Here is a 15873-nt window from a genome sequence, read left to right as displayed (position 1 = left end):
TTGTGTTGATGTTTTGTTAAAAGTAGTCTTCAACTCTTCACTTTGATTCAGGTAAACAAATAACGTAAGCTTTTGTTCATTATTTCAATGTATATAATACAAGAAAAATATCTACGTGACTTCTCGCTTCTAATATCATAATTCTCAGTATGACAGAAAAGAATTTTAAATCACTAGAATTTAGCTCCCGTGGGAAGCGCTTAATTCCAGGACACTATTAGTCACCCATCGAGCGCGCTTTCGAGGCCAGGCCGATACCGGCTCGTCGCTATTTCTGTGTTCGTCGTCGTCACGAGCAGCGCTTAAGGAGGCAGGATACGAAATACATCGCACGACGACAAAGGCTGCGTCGCGTCGGTGTGCCAGCATTGCACTCACGAGAGCTCGGGATGGAAAGCTCGCGTTGCTGCACTGCTTGTGGGAAGATCGACGGGAGAAAGGACCCGGTTAAACGGCGACGACGTCGAACGAATCAAAGTCGCGAAGAGAAAATCGCATCATCGCGGAATGATGCGAGAGAGATATCGCCATACAACTTTATGATAAGCCGTACAACTTTATGTAACTGTGTAACTGCTCGCGCTGCACATCGCGGATTCGATATTTCGCTATTGCGCGTCGTCTCTTCCGGATGCGAGATGCGAGGGATTGAAACTGGTCCTGCTGTTTAACGATGATGCGTATCATCCTTCAGTAATTAACGCGAAAAGTATTAGATTAAAAAGAAATTTATTAATACAAAGAAATAAAGTTGGAAAAATAAGTAGATATCGATTCTATCAATTATAATATATCCAAGTTCTGACAATTTCAAAAGGAAGATGACTTTTACGGAGGTAATGCCGATTCCGAAACGCGATAGTTGATACGAGGGCAAGAGAAACATGACGTGGTAAAATTGTATGTCACACCCGTATAATCTTAATAACGAAGTATCCCTCGTGCATTCTTGTGTAAAACACGGAGCGTTTGTAAACATCAGGCGACGCACTGCCGTGATCGTTGCCTGCTAATTGCGAACGTTAAAGCGCGTGTTCATTCGTACGCGTACAAGTGTGAAAAGGGTATTGCTTAACCCATTTTCTTAATGGCAACGGAAGAGTCCAAACTGTCGTTCCTCGTAGCGTTTTAATTTCAACAAATAAAATAATTTTCATCTCACGTATTATTACACGATATATATGTCGATATACATATTTTAGCCTCGAGTAAATAATTTCCGATTCGATATTATCTTACGCATCACGCGAGGTATTTTAATTGAAAATAAATAAATAATTATGTAATGATAAGAGGAATTATATGATCATTATTGGAATGCGGCGAGAAGATCCCTTCATGACGATCTCGTTGCCCATCTTCGTGGTAAAAGGGTTCGAGTAATCAAGCTCGGAAGGATCGTGTGCATTCGGTACACCACGGACAGAAACCGGGGAACCTCGTGAAAGCCGTCGAGAGGCCCCGAGTCCCGAGTCCATCGGCCGAGAGCTACCCACGACTCATCGTGTCGTTATATACGCGATGGTTATTACCGCTGCGCTGCCGTTGCCATTGCCGCTGCTGCAAACCCATTACGATTGCCGTGGCATTCTTCATGTTTGTCTTACCTCTCTTTCTCTCTCGTGTCACCTAGTCTCTCTAGTCTCTCTCTCCCTTCTGCATCTTCCTACACACCCTCGTTCTATCTCCCGATGACAACGCTCTATCCAGTCCCATCGACTTTGCTCGTTTTAGCCTCGTTCTCATCTATCCCTCCTTCCCTCTGGCAGAAGAGGTGACTGGATACTTAGCCGCCGTTGATCGCGATTCATCTCGCGAAATTTATATAGTTTGTTATGAGCGAATGCGAGTAACGATTTCGTCTCGCTGATGCTGGTCACGATCGACTTGAAACTCGAGCACCGTTTCTTCTTCTATAGAAGATGTATTAAAGAGACGCCAATTTGCGAAATCGTTGCTCGTTTTGTTCACCTTGTTGGTCAATGAATGTTTATGAATTGATGCTACAGCTAAGAGTTGTTATAGAAGAGAGAGGGATTTTTAATAAACAAAGTAAAGATAAATCTTCTCGTATTAAGGAATTTAACATTATTTTACATCCAAGAATCGCGACTGATAAAATGGATACGAAAATACGAAAACCGTGCGGTATATATTTGAAGTTTATCTCATCGCGTAGAGGCGCGATGTCTCTTCCAATCTATCGAAAAGCAACGAGGCGAAAGCGCCGAATTACGGTAGGAAGAGAACCGACAGACCGTCGCAAACTGTCGCCATCGATCAGGGATAGGGTTACGACCGGCCCTTCGCGATCCCCGTCGCGCTTCAACGACCACGAAAACTAACCATACCGACGCCAACCACATCTACACACCATCGACATCATCCATATCGTAGGACAGAATTTGGCGCCTCCGTTCGATCGGTCGCGCCGGATGCCGATCGGAAGCAACGACCTGAAAAATTACTTCGTGTTCATACATGGTGATAGCTGTCAACGGACATTATGATTGTCGTCGAAATTATTGCGTTTGTCTTTGCCTTTTTTGGGTGGGACTCTCCGCGCAAATCGATACGAAATTTATCTCTAGTTTCAATAGTTATTTAAGAATTTCTTCGGTTAAGTATATCGAAAACGTAGTCTAGAGTTTTAGAGCAATATACATGTCATTTTGCAGTGGAAGAAATTTGATCAAATTTGTAAGATCGGGTACCAATAAAACAACATCCTGCTCAAACTACGTAAGTGTAAAAACATTCTCGCAAATTTATATGTACATTATGTTAAATTAAATTAATAGAATGAAGATTCTGTATAATTCCAGTGCCACGAGAGAGATTTTGCAGTGTCTTAAAAATATATTTTTCTAATATTAATTATTATTTGTTTCAGGCGGAAGCCTTGTTTTCTTCGTAAGCTGAACCCATAGTTGGTTTTAATCGGTCGCTCCATCGATGCATTCATTCTAGGTGAAGATGAGGCAAGACAAGAGTCGGAGGCGGAGAGAAGAGGAGGATATATTATGCTCGGTGCCTCAGTGCCGCCTCACGTGCTCATAAACTCAGCACTCGGCGATGTGCACCAAAGCGGAGGGCAAGTGAAAGTCCTTCGAAAGACATACGGAATCGAAAGAGAGAGAGACGAGTTTACCGCGTACGCGTGTGCGCGAGCGCGTGGCCTCTTACTTTTTCGCACTTGTGCATCACGCCGCGCCGCGGCAATATGCACGCGTGTGCGGTGCACGTTGCGTTCTCTCGAACTTGCGCGACCCGCGCACGCGAGGAAAAAACGAGCCGCTGCTCTTTTTTTCCTCCCCGAGTACAACCTCAGCTGCGAGTTTACTTAACGGTCCGTAGCGATAGTAAAATGTTAAATTATTTAAGAAGAAAGTTGCAAATATAAACGAAGAGAAAATAATAATGCGGGTGATCTCTTCGTGATCTTTCAGCTGTGGTATTTTCTTATCCACAATTGTGAGCGATGACTATTGATGTGCAGTACTCCCGGAAAAGATGCGAGCAGAGCGGCGAGATTTTCTCAGTGGAAAATAATCGGCTTGAATTTTCACCCTTGGCTCAGTAATAGCGCGTCTATCGAAAATTACTCGGTTGCCGTTAATCGAACTTTCGCTTTTAAAGTCACAAGTGCGGCCCCCCGAGGCCGCATCCAGAGGGGACTAGTCTTATTAACCAGCAACGGCGATTTCCTCGTCTAATCGTCGCCGGATCGACGTAATACCTACGTAACACGCACGCACGATCTGGATGGAGTTGCTGCATCGCACCCAGGTCGCGTTACGAGTTACGAGGCGCATCCCGCGGCATAATCGAGTTAAACGAGCGCGCATAAAAAACAAAACGGGAGCAGCGGCAGTAGCCTCCTCTCTTTCTTCTCTTCTCTCTTCCCTCGGTTCGGGATCGGGAACGCCATGCGAAACCGTAGGGTCGGTACCGGCGAAAAAATTAATTGGGCGGATGTAATCCGACGATTCCCACGATTCGACTATGGTACCGGGCGGCAATCTCTCTCTCTCGCTCTCTCTTTCTCTCGCTGCGTGTGCAGGTGGCGGACGATGTAACATACGAATCGACGATCCGGTCCATTATCGTCGCTTGCTCGTTCGCTCGCGCAAATCGCTTACTCGTACCTCGGGCCTTTTTAAGGCCGATCGAGCCGGACCCGCTCGCTGATTGTCCGTATGTTGTGTTTTGATCGACAAACGGAAATCCGCGCTGTCGCCGGTCGTTCGACATTCGATAGCTTCGCTGTCCCACGATACCGCAGTCGCGTCGATCGTGTTTTTGTAAATTACGGACGAATCGTATATGTACAGCACGAATATCTTTCCGACTCCGATATCACTAAATCATTTTTCAGTTTTAACTTACGTGTTTCCACTGATAACTGAATAAAATCATAATATGAATTGAGTTACCGTAAGTCAATTAATTGCTAGTATATGATTTTATGATTAAATAACATGAATTAATCGCGCTACGAAAAAAGAGATAACGTTAAAGTAACCAATTAAAATCGCGCGATTTGCTGAAGATATTACGGCGTCTTTCGCATTCGCATTTAATCGCACCTTCGCAGTCCATCTCGTCCGTTACGAGAGAGAGAGAGAGAGATCGCCGTAACAGTAATTCCTAGAAAATGATTATGGGCGAGAAGCGCGCGTAGGTGGCCGACAGAGGATTTTCCGAGAGGGTGAAGGCACAAGGCACCTCTCTGGCTCTCTCAATGTAACGCGGCCGTAACGTTCACTCGCACACGTCCGTTCCTGCGAAGCGATCCTCCGCTGACATTTGGAACTCCACACACCTTCACGCAAAGTATGCACGACTCCGACCTCCTCCTCCTCCATTGCCGTCTCCTTCGCCCCCGCTTCCACCTCCTGCTATTCCCCTTTCTTGTCGTATGTTTAAACGATCGAGTCTTAACGGTCTACCACCGTCGCTGCCGGCTTTACCTACATTCTACGAGCGCAGCGTGTACGCCGCGACGCGTTAATGATACCTCCAACAGAACGTCCGACAGAACGTCTTCTTTCAGTAAAGTCGCGATAAAATAGGACTCGTCTAAAACATAGCTTACACCAACAACCGGAGGTATAAAGATAAATGTCTAGATGTTAAACGTATTATGTATTTAACAGAAAACACGTAAGCTGAAAATTGAAAGCCAAAGGGTCTCTTATTGAAATTAAATTTCCAAATTGCACAACCTATGTTACCTATGCCTTTTTTAGTTAAAAAATATTTAAATTCCACCTTTTAAAAAAATTTTTGGATAAATCGTAGGATATGTTGCTACAATGTATTCTTCGTACTTATAGAGTGTATGAAGAATAACGTGTTTCGATAAAAACATTTTGCACAGTAGTATATCTCTTTCTGTTTCATATGAAATTATTCCATTATTCCAAACAAGATGAAGCGTGTAATACTTGCTTTAGTCACTCTACAGTAGTCCGATCACACTTGGCCAGTTTAACGAACATTATAGAAAATCATAGTTCGCTTACTTGTCAACAACAAACGATTATCAATAGCAATCGATTAGCGTTATGTAGTGGAAGGGAGTGCGCATCGCACAGTCATTAACGACTCACGCTGTACTGTACGGCGAGGAAGAGGAAGAGGAAGAGGGGGCTTCTATAGCGCGTCGGAAACCACCGCGAGGCCAGCTCTCGAGGCCTCCGCGCGCCTTTTTACGACCGCGGTTAAGAACCCGCACCGGACCCGCCGGCGCTTCGCTACCTTTTGACCCCGCTCGGTGCCAGATGCGAGGAAATGGTATTTCGGCCTCGCGAAACCGCCGATCGCCGTGCGCGCGATCGAGAATATCGTCGCGACGAATACGTCGACGATAATATGCGACCTATATATAAGATTGAAGGAATGACGTTGCATAAAAAAAGCAAAATGTATCGCATCGCATACAAGACGACTTACCGAAAAATTCAAAATTATAAGCAGCCTCTTCTGCCTCTCGTTATAACGCGTACACCATTCTCTTAACCCTTAAATGCCACGCCTCTCAAGAATCTCGTAAATGACATGAGGAGTCTAAAAGACCCCAGCATGAAAAATGTCTCCTTACTCATTGATTTTTTTATCTTTAGTTATGAAAATTTTTTTCAATGTTCAAGGCTTAGAAAATAGAATAAAATGCTTATTTTGTTAAAACCCATAGTATAAAAAATTAAGTAAACTGAGTACTGCTAAGTGTACAAACGGGTAGGTCAATCACTCAACTATCATCAATAGGAGCATGATATGCATATCATCAATGAGCTCCATTTTTGGCAAGAACATTTGAAAATATATCATTATAAAGGGTCTGGGGTCCGCTGGACCCCAGGGGGCATTTAAGGGTTAAAATCAATTCAACACAATCCGGATATATCGCATAACGGAGAATAAACTAAAACGCTGACGCGTCATTGCGAGTTAGCGTCTTGGGTCCATTTCAATCGCGGCGCGTGCATAATATGTCGGGATTGACGACTTCCTCGTGTCTGTCGATATCATCTCGCTAACATCCCGCGGCGCCTCATCGTCTCATCTGTTTTTACAGTTATCCACATTACAATCTCGCGTACAATAAAATTGTAATCGTGCAGTCGATTTAGTCAATGTTTATCATATCTCTCTTTTTCTGTGTGCGCGCGCGGATATTGATTTCGCGGCTTTTACCCGCGAAACGACGCGAGGTATACGCGCGTCCGCTAATCCCGCCGTTATCGAAATTACTTCTATAAATTAGCATGATCTCCGACCGTTGGGAATCGCGCGTGCTGTTGCGGGGTCGCGGCTCCCGGGACCTCTCGAGCCGCCGTGCCGCGCCGGCCGCCACCGCTGCCGCCGCTTTTTCCGAAACGAGAAACCAGCCCCGACCCGACGAGATATGGTACTTCGCTACCTTCTGACCTCTCGTGCCTCCGCCGCGTCGCGCCGCGCCGTGCGCGAGGAGGAAAAGTCGATTTTCCTCCTGCCTCCTGTCCGCTTCGTTTCATACGTTTCGCGAGAGTACAAGCGGTTATTAAGTTTAGATTCCCGTACGCGCGTTCATATGTGCTTACTTGCACGAAGAAATGATGGGTACGGAAGCGAGACTCACATTCTTCAACTTTTTTCAATAATTCGCGAGTTGAAAGAGGCAATCTTATTCTATATCGTTTTCTTCAGATAAAAATGTAAGATTAAATTAATTAAAATTTTGTATTGCTGTTATATTTAAAAAAAATGCAAACTACGCTGGTGAATATATTGTACATATGTGGAAGATATTTCTTTAATTTTATCGCAAATAGGGTAAAGAATGGTTGCAAATGGCGATGATGGAATTAACGCGAAGTCCAAGTGATGTTTACATAATTTATTTTATATATCAATATCAAAGACGAGCTTGTTGATAGTTGAAAAAAGGGGAACGAATTTTTTTTATCCTACGTGATATAACGGGGAACAATAATCTACTTATAAGCTTATAACTCCCCTTTCATATATATAGAAGGAGTAATATATAAGAAGTGGACGAAGAGAGAGCCAATATATATTTTATGCTCGTAAGTTCTTACTTGTATCCGTAATCTATAAAGTAGTTTTATTATACAGTCGTAATAGGAATTAAAATCGAAGTTATATATCTGCGGAGTGCTATTTGCAGGGTCGTTTCTACGTTCTCCGGGGGTATCGCTGCGAATATATCTTCACGTTTTCTGGGTCCTCCGCGTTCTTCGTTAATTAATCGACGACACGCGCAAAGTTTCTCTCGCGCGATGCCTCTCTCGGATCGGATCAGGAAGATACCGCAGCATCTTCTCCGTCGACAGAGGCCGAGGGTATATACGGTACGAAACGGTACGGCACGGTACATTCACCAATGACCGAGTGGCACGGATCCTCTCCCGCATCCTTTCCTCTCTTCTCTCATCTTCAGCCTCATCCGCGCATCGTGCACGTGAGATGAGATGAGACGTGTGTTGTGCGCCCGTGTAAGCGTGCATACACTTGCGCGAATGCACGGCAAGACGAGCGTCTGCATCAGGTTCCGTGTGTATACACCAGCGAGAGCCTATCCCAGCGTTCGGGATAGCGCCGCGCGCCGTGGTCGGACGATATATTTATTAATAGTCGTCGCTTTGACGATGAGACGCTCTCTTCTCTCTATCGGGCAACGATGGGTCGTGCTCTCCCCTCGGTGAGGACGGCGATCGAGGGTGAATTATGCGGATACCTAGTGACGTAAAGTGTCCAAGGTACCTAACTTTTCTTTCTTTGTATATGAAAAGAAAAAGGGACGATCATTTTCATCAGCCCAATATTCTGTCATACATTTGTCGTCTGTGTTTAGGAGAATGCTCCCAGAATATATTATTTAAATCCCAGGAATTATAAGGATTGGAAAAACGAAATAGATGCCTTTACTCCGCAGGTCAATTCTCCAAGATACATGCCGCGAGTCGAATGTATTTTGCAGATCTTCAAACGTGAGTCAATCTTCAATAAGAACGCTATGACGCTCTACAAGATGTATAACGTTTGTTTATTCTTCATTTAGGTAAGTTTCAAAATCTTTATTGTCTGAAATTAAACCTTGTGTGATGATCTCTAAGAATTCATGTTCATGTTTCTCTATCGTTGAAAGAGGATAGAGAAGAAAGACTTTAGGGAACTTCTTTTAGCGTAAAAAGGCAAGAGAAATATTAAAAAAAAAAATACCTGAACAAGGACGGGAAGGGAAGTTCGTAAGAAGACGTAAATAGGGATGACTAGATCAGGGTTCAATCGGGACACTGTGGCCCGCCTGTCCTGTCGATTCCGGAAGTGTTGAACGATATATCACAACCTTTTTTTTACTAGAAACCGATCGATTATTTCCTAGAACCGTATACTGAAATTATATCGTGATCCGGAAGAATTCGAAATGGAATCAAAAGAGTTTAAGCAGAAAACAGTAAACACCTGTTGCAAATAGGATTTAAAAAATGATAGATATAAAGCTAAAAGTCAATATCTATAACAAGTCACTATTTGTTTCCGGGTAGACCTTACGGAGTAGATTGATGAATAAAAGAAAGGCGACTCTCAAATATACTTCACAGACGTAAGAATTTTTATAGTAAGCGACGGATCGACTGACTTATTTTCCTTCTGAAAAATAACGTTTTCTTTCTCTTTTCTTTCATTCTCCCGAGTAGAGCCTTTATATATTCGTGATTCCTTTATTCTCTCTCTCTCTCTCTTTCTCTCTCTCTCTCTCTCTCTCTCTCTCTCTCTCTCTCTCTCTCTCTCGCTTTTGTTCAATCAAAATTCGAACGTCTACTAGGAACTAGGTAAGGAATGATTAGTTTGGATATGGTGTTTATATGAAATGGTATCGTCGATATCTTGAGTTGATTAGGAGCGTAAAAAGATGAGCACCGAGTGAGCATGTATGGTGTCGAGTAGCCGTTGACATCACCACCAAGTTTAATTATTGATACATCTTATTGAGACGTTATCACTTTGTAGTGCCTGCAACGATTTGTCTCGACAGGGTTTCGTTTTTCTCTCAATAGTATATCTTATGTTACGCGTGCTACTTTTGATAACCTTCGTAGAAAAGATTCTCTAATCTTGCGTTTAAATTTTCTACCTTATCTTATCTTTCAAAATAAGTTTAAATATTTGCAGATTCACCCGTCCAAGATCTGCGTAAATATATAAATTACGCGAGAGGAAAAGATTATATAAAGTATACAGAACGTAATAAGTATATAAGTTTATTTCTGTTCATCATATTTCGTTCGTCAAGACCAGCATTTCGTACGAAGAGTGGCGCGATTCGCACAGTAGAATCGCAATCGCGGAAACCAAACGGAATTCCACTTGCATTGCGTTACGCCGCATTCTCTTTGATCGGAGCCTCCTTGTACTTTCTAATTATGCTCTCGCTTCTTGCACGCGCGTAAGTGCCTCGGTAACGAATGGCCGAAGATAACACGGCCCGTGATTTTTTCGTAACGCCATTTTCTCCAAAGTCTGCTTTTTTCAACGCCACTTTCGCATTTACGGGATTATTACGGTTCCTGTGAACGCAGCTCGAGTTTCGCTTATCACGATTCATTAATCCCATGATTCCATCGAGATCTGTGTTAATGTCTTTATCGAGGTATTATTAAGTACGTTACGTTATTCGAAAGTATGTTATATTACGTGAAATTATATCATAAAATATTCTATAGGTGCACGTGAAAATCGTATGTATCTTCGCAGAATTAGATATAATAGATATTAGAGACTGAACTAAGGGAATGCAGGTAGTTTCTATCGAATTTGATTGAATCGAAATTGTCAAGAACATAAATAATAAAAATTTCGATTATTATCATAATTTTGCGTCTAATGATATAACAATAGAAATTAAGATTGTATCGAGGTTGTTTTACCACGGTCTCTTGTCTCTTCAGCTCATTACTATACGGAGTGGTCGGAGTGGCCATCGCGCCGGAACTGGTTGCGGAATCGGCCATGCCTGTTACATGAATAAACTATCGTCACGTCGTCGCATTACGTAAGGACGCTCAGTCGCCAATGCATATAGGACGCACGAGATCGCCAGGGCGCATGATGACTACCTCGAACTGACTGCAGTGACGACGACGATGATGCGGCAATTGAAGGTGAGGCGAGATTACTCCGTTGCCTTAACAGGATCCGTTAAATAAGCGAAAAATCAGCCTTGAATCGTAATTAGCCGCAATCAAATTATTTTGCGATTTACCTCGACTTATCTCGCATAAATTGCGCTATTATTATAAATAATATGGCTCTAATCTATAATACAGATTATTAATTGTTTAAGGTCGTCTTTCATTATTTTACTTTTTTTAATCGTTTAACCTTTGTAAATCCGATACGTCACGATTACGTACTTCTACTTAGGATTAATTCCGCTTGACTATAAAATCGAAACTCCGATTCGAGTGCCTCCAGCGAGTGTCTGGACGCCGACGCCGAGGGTGGGCGCGCGAGCAAGGAACTCGCCGCCACGTCGTAACTCTCCACCTTCGACAGCGCCGTTATTGTCCGCGACTTTGCCTCTCGATGGCACCGATCGATTCCTCATCGTGCAACGTAATCGTCCGATTGTGACGGCGACGAGCGGGCGACTCGACCGAGCGACAATACGTTCGTCACGATCCTTTATATTTATATTATGCGCGAATTTACGCCGCGCATAATATCTTGATTTTATTCCGTTTTGTACACGGTTTATGTGTTGTGTTCAGGAAAGTCAACGAAGCTTTTTTTTGCTTAACTTTAAACGAATCCTAACACGAGACCAAAATGTTAATAAATAGAAATCAAAATAATTTTAAACGATGAAAAAAGAATCGAGTTCCGAGCTACGAAGATAAATCTATATCCCGACGCGACTCAGTACATCCGTGACTTCCCGTTCACTAATCCCAAGAAACATTCTAAATCTCGTAGTCTTGTCCATGAGATTAGTCATAGTGCTGTAAATCTTGTTTGCGAAATCATTGAATTGAACGCGCGGCGCGGCGTACGCGTATGCGTGATTCGATCTGTCCGCTCAGGGACAACAATCGATTTTTATCTTCAATCGCCTCGCACGACTGCCGTTTTTCCTCTCACGGTGGAAATCGATGATACGTAAAGGCTCGTCCTTCGCCACGCAGTAAATGCGCCACAGAGGTAACGATATTGCGGGTGACGTCGTTGTGCCGCCATGCCGCCTGTGTATCTCTCTTTCTCTTCCCGCGCGTTCCCCGTATTAAAGACTACGCTTATATGTATTTATCCCACTCTCATTGTGTTTGCACGCTGCAATTTTCTTTCTCCCCACGGCGGGTTTCCTTTTTGCACTGTGGCGCACTTTAAGCACAAGCGCGACGAGTTCATCCGGTTATTTTCCTTGGAAAATGCCGCGAGCGAATTTCTTCGCTCCGCTGTGTGTTTCCACTTTAGTTTTTTGGGTAATTTTATTTGTTCGTTCAATTTATATCTTTTTATGGCTGCTGGAAATTACAGGACGAAATAAGCGTGAATGACGATTGTCTATCCTACTTGTCATTTTATTTTATTTTAGATATTAGAAAGCGGAATATTTGCAGACTCTCAGCATTGAGTGAAGAAAAATAATAATAATGATTATCCACGATTCATGGTTCCCACTCACAGATTGATTCAATAGCACTCGAGTGGGCAGCAGAAAAATATGAGTGCTTTACGTAACTCTTTATTAAACAAAGCGCAGTCTCGCGTTAAGACTTCCTATTAAACAGTACTAATATATAACAGGCTACAATTCCCCTTGATAAGTTTCGTCGCAAATTAACACGGTTAAATTTTGCCAATAATCAGACACGTCCCTGTCTCTCTTTCTCTTTGTCCGTCTGCCTCTTTCTCTCCCTCTCTCCTTCTCTTCCTTTCTCTCTCTCTCTCGTTCTCGATCTGGTGAAATCTCGGCTGGTAGCTGCCATCTCTCGAACAAAGTAATCTCTGGAGGTTGACTACTTTAGAGTAAAAGAATTCACCTGACTAACTCCGTGACCCCGCGCTGTAGGGAGAGAGCAGACCCGGATTTCCCATTAGGCTAATCATTAGGCTCCGCAGGCGCACGATTCTAGAGCATATACCTAATCTTCGTAAACACGCCGATTAAGGGGAAATTGCCTCGTCCGCGAGACACAGCCGGGCTTTTATTCTAACAAAAATCTGCATCCCAGAACAGAGCGTGTAACGCACACGACATGATTCTATTCTGTTAGCTATACTTTTTTACACATTTGAGATAAAATGTATTTAGATTAGAGGGGGGAAACAAAAATGTAGAAGTAAAATGTGAAATGTGTCTATTACGAACAGAATATTATCATCGATTTTCTGAACATATCTTCCTAAATTGAAAAAGGAATCTACATATCGTATCCTTTTTTTTAATCAACGACTATTTTTGTTTTAATCAATTTTTATGACGGTTAGCGCGAACAAAAAGTTTTATTTTCCATTCGATCCGCCTTGTGACGTAAAGCGCAGGAAGCTTGGCCGCTTATTTCGACATTGCCTCGAGATCTTGCGCGCCTCGGTATCCGAGATTCACCTGTTTACGAGAACATCTGTTTGACCCTTTCAGGTGCGAAGGGATTCTAACATCCGTCCGTCCCGTCCGGCTGTGCATGCGAGATCACGGATCGAAGGGAAGCGTCTACTTTGCGTAAGAAGAAAAATGAAGAATCAGGAGAGCGCGCGGAGATCCCGGCGGCGCGGGATCCCTAATATAATAATTAGCGATGCGTGTATGGGGCATCTCGCTTCGTCCGCTCCTCTTGTACGGCGAGGGACGTCTATCAGACGCCGAGGAAATTTAAACGCCGGAAGAAGAAGGGGTATCCCGTGTTGCTTAGATTTAATCGCTCCAATTGGGAGAAAACCTGATTCCGCGCGACTCCTCGAATCCTCGCTACAGAAACGGAGGTCACTAGTTCAGAAACGATTCCGAACAAGCAGCAGAGAATCCAAAAAAGATATTCTCTATTACAGTTATATATTTTTAATAGAAATCGTTCGAAGAACACGAAAACAAAACATTGATATCATTAAATAAAATTTATCGCTAATAGTTTTTTCTTTAACAACGGATTGGTTTCTGAAAACTTTATAACATAATAAGCAAAATTTAATTTGTTTCTTTTCTTATTATTTAATCTTACTTTATTCCAAGAAAAAAATTTATCTTGAGTGAGAAAGATTATTATTCATCCAACAATGTTTCCCTTAAGTGATCATTTATCGCGTCCTGACTACTCTCTCCCTATCCAGGAAATATCTCCGACGATCAAACGCAAGGGTTCGAAGGGATTAAGGGGATATAACGGTCGTAAGTTTCTGCTCCCTCGCCAACTCCGACACTGACGCAGTAGCATTCCGATACGAAGAAGCTCATCGTCCACGTCGTCGTCGTCGTCGTCGTCGTCGTCGTCGTCGTCGTCGTCGTCGTCGTCGGTGGTGTCGCGTGAAAGTTGTTCACTTCCTTCTCCACCGTTTTTCAGCATCGGCATTGCCGTCGCGCATTCACCACCACCTTCTCATGCCATGCAATGAGACCATCAGCCGCACGAAGCGGCCGCGTTATCTGCGCATTGGACTCCTTCGATTTGCCAATGGCCGAGATAGAACTACCACCGACACCGACACCGACCAACGACCGACACGACCGTGTTAGAAAGCCCGGCTGCAAAGCTAAGTTGTAACCTTAGGGCCTAGGCCAATCCGTGACCATGTCACCTCCGTCTTGTGCCGTTCGCGTTAACCTTCCCGTCCGACCGTCTCGATTTTTGTGAAAGATCACACCTTGCTCCCTTCTCAGACAAGCGATTTAACTCTGTAATACTTTGTAATACTCTGTAATATTCTCTCTCTCTCTCTTAACATATACCTGTACTTATTTCTATATAACGTTGCAATATTTATTTAATGAGCTGTTTGCAATAAAATGTTTTACAAATTTGAGCAAACAAAATTGTTATATTCACCTTGCTCCCTTCTCAGACAAGCGATTTAACTCTGTAATACTTTGTAATACTCTGTAATATTCTCTCTCTCTCTCTTAACATATACCTGTACTTATTTCTATATAACGTTGCAATATTTATTTAATGAGCTGTTTGCAATAAAATGTTTTACAAATCTGAGCAAACAAAATTGTTATATTTAAAAGAGTATTAAAAAGTATTCAATTATATTGTATCTAAGAGTTTTATTACATACAACTATTGCATTATATTACAAGTTACAAATAATTTAAAAATAATTAGATATTTATATAAGAAAATAATTTATGAAAATTTTACAATGTTAAGTATTGTAAAACTCGACAAGCTTGATATTGATGAAATATAAAAGTTTAATTTTCAAATCTCTTAGTGTAACTATCGTTTTTATAAGAATTATAAACAGTTACAACGTTATTAGAATTAAAGAAGAAGAAATACCGAAACACTTTGTATATTTCTACTTCTACCTCCTCTTATGCGAATGTGTAAAGTATATGTCGCACTCCTTCTGAGATATATTCTATTGAAATCGTGTATCATTGAATGATCGGATCTCGTTAACGAGAGCTTTGTCGAGCTCTTGCGTAACTTTGAATAATATTCTCGAATGCGAATATGCAGCGTTGGCATTTCGTACTTGCCACCTCGATGCAACCGAAGGATCCGATGGGATCTTTCAACAATAACGGAGAAATAACCGTCGTGATTCGTTTCGCTGAAACTAATGTCGCCCGATAAGCAACGTCCGCCTCTCTGGAAGAGGAAAGGAGCGAAATTAATTAGCAAGATCATCGAGTTACGGACGATTAGGCGCGAAAGTGTCATCCTCCGAAGCTCGGGAGGAGCAGCGGACACTTGAAACGGTACCGGACGCGGATACCGCGCGCGGCAGGTGGATGACGCAAGCAAGGATAACTCTTCTCATGGTTATCCCCTCTTAGGCCTTGCCTTTTCTTCCCGAGGAGGGACGTCGCAGCTGACACTTCGCGCCTCTCTGTCTATCCGCCGGTGCTACCTGCCTCATGATCCGCGACGCGTCTATATGGACGTGGATTGAGAAAACATGCCTCAAACATATAAAATATAGAGACAAATCTGAGATAACAAAAACGTAACTTTATACGCAATTGTCTGGAATCTGCAAAACAGGAAGGCCGTAATGTGCAACTTGTTAAATTATTTTCAGAATCCACCCGCAAAACCACCAATTTTTGTTACAACGCAGAGAACATTTACATGTACAATTATTGCAAATGTAACTTATAAAGATCGAAATTATCGGGTATTACGGTAGGCATCT

General features: G+C 42.7%; 1 long non-coding RNA gene across 1 annotated transcript; it reads left to right on the top strand.

Moving 5' to 3' along the window:
- Nucleotides 1-9772: 9772 nt before the first annotated feature.
- On the top strand, nucleotides 9773-14797 carry LOC139811533 (uncharacterized). The gene is made up of 3 exons (XR_011731657.1): nucleotides 9773-10673; nucleotides 13154-13406; nucleotides 13840-14797. It is a non-coding gene; the product is annotated as an uncharacterized lncRNA (long non-coding RNA).
- The last annotated feature ends 1076 nt before the right edge of the window (nucleotides 14798-15873 follow it).

Source organism: Temnothorax longispinosus, chromosome 4 (genome assembly GCF_030848805.1).
Source record: "Temnothorax longispinosus isolate EJ_2023e chromosome 4, Tlon_JGU_v1, whole genome shotgun sequence".
NCBI classification, from domain to species: domain Eukaryota; kingdom Metazoa; phylum Arthropoda; class Insecta; order Hymenoptera; family Formicidae; genus Temnothorax; species Temnothorax longispinosus.
Note: the sequence above shows the minus strand (reverse complement) of the source record. Positions and strands in the feature narration are given on the sequence as shown.